General features: G+C 31.3%; 1 long non-coding RNA gene across 1 annotated transcript; it reads left to right on the forward strand.

Moving 5' to 3' along the window:
• The first annotated feature begins 219 nt into the window (after nucleotides 1–219).
• On the forward strand, nucleotides 220–926 carry LOC146922209 (uncharacterized). The gene is made up of 3 exons (XR_015010834.1): nucleotides 220–566; nucleotides 678–720; nucleotides 849–926. It is a non-coding gene; the product is annotated as an uncharacterized LOC146922209 (long non-coding RNA).
• Nucleotides 927–1,852: the final 926 nt, after the last annotated feature.

The following is a 1,852-nucleotide window of genomic DNA, read 5'->3' on the forward strand; positions in this document are numbered from 1 at the left end:
GGGTTCAATTCTAACTTTTGTGTATACAGAAAAATAAATTAAGAACGAAATCTATTTTACTAAATAGAGATTAATTTTTGCTATATACAGATGAAAACTCGTCCATCTATTCTATATATAAAAGTTGTCCCAAACCAATTTTGAAACCCTAATTTTTCCAAAACCCTAATGGCTACAATTACTGTTTTACCCTAACTAAATCATTAATTATAAAACAAAAAGAAAAAGAGCCGCACAACTCTAACTTTCTTCAAATAAATCTTTTCTATCTCTCTGAATTTTCTATCGTCTTCACAAATTAGGGTTTTTGCGAATCTCTTCCAAAAATCAAATCCCAACTATTCAGCCATGGTTTCCGATTCAATCGCCGCCGTTCCGATTCCTTCTGTCGCTAACACCAAGAACCCAAAAATCAAATCCCAACTGTTCAGCCATGGTTTCCGATTCAATCGCCGCCGTTCCGATTCCTTCCGCCGCTAACACCAAGAACCCTGGCAAAAACAAGAGTTCTTAATTCAAGGAATATCAATAGGACCCGAAAACCACAAATAACATTCTCTAAAACGGTGACTTTTCTTCTTCACTCCTTCTTCTTCGATTTCCTTTTTTATATACTTACTTTTATGTTGTTTTTGCTTCTATTGTTTTTGTCTGATGATTGAAATTGTGTTTTGTAGATAGATTTTGGGGTTTGCGGCTGCAATAGTGTATTTGCATAAGGTTTGTGATATACTTCATTTGTTTATATTTGGTTACCTTTTGTTTTTGTATTTTTTTTCTTTCAAACCCTAATTTCAATTTTTCTTTACCAATCTTTTTCGTGTCTCTCTGATCTCTCACTATTTCAGATTTCTAATTATATTCATTAATGGAGAGGAAAGGAGCTTTCTACATGCACAAGAAGGAGATTTTTCTATTTTATTGTAAGAATACTTCTTCCTTCACATTTTCCTCTAACTATGTGTTGTTGTTTTATTCACAAAATAATCAACATGCCTTTACTGGGAATGTCTCTCAATTGTATCTTTATAGTTAGTTAATGCAATGATACAAGTATTATTTTTCCAAAAGGGGAAATTTTTTAGTACAAACGACTGACTTTGAATATTTGTATCATCAAAAAGTATTATTTTTCTAATATGAATGTTATGTTATGCTTCTCCCATATTTATTTTTCTAATTTATGTCCCTAACCTACTTCTTCATTGCTTTAGATATGAATGGTTGTGAGTGCTTTACAAGCGGTGTTGAATTGATGTTATTGTTGTAAAGGTAATGTTATTGTTGACATGTATTGCTTGCTGCCACAAATAAAATGAACTTGATGTCATAATCATAATCGAACTATTGACTATATGTGATCCTCATACATCAATCTGCATATTTGTAAGCATAACCGGTAACCATAATTCTAAATTGAGAAAATGACGACAATAGTTGTGGTAAGGTTGCTACAGAAAATGTTTCAATTTATTTTTCTCTTTTGCAATAGTTGGTGGTGAGGAAATTATAGTTTATGTCCAATGTACTTCTGATCATTCTGAGGTTTTGTCCTTTGCTGTGTGATTTTTCTCTTTTGAAATAGTTTTTGTCCATTTTGAGAGTTTATTTTACTCATAAAATTCTGTTCTAATTTTTCACTATTATCCTTTAGTTGAGATTGTTATTGACTAAAATGAGATATATGTGTTTGTAGAAGTTGAAGAATAGATGACAACAAAGTTTGTATTCTAATTACTTCAAGCCCTTCAAGAAAAGTTTGCGCAAAACCCATATTAATAGATCTCTTAAGAATATTCTATATATAAAAGTTGTCCCAAACCAATTTTGAAACCCTAATTTTTCCAAAACC

The sequence above is a fragment of the Medicago sativa genome, chromosome 5 (genome assembly GCF_051527215.1).
Source record: "Medicago sativa cultivar Bolivia chromosome 5, Bolivia_mono, whole genome shotgun sequence".
NCBI lineage: Eukaryota > Viridiplantae > Streptophyta > Magnoliopsida > Fabales > Fabaceae > Medicago > Medicago sativa.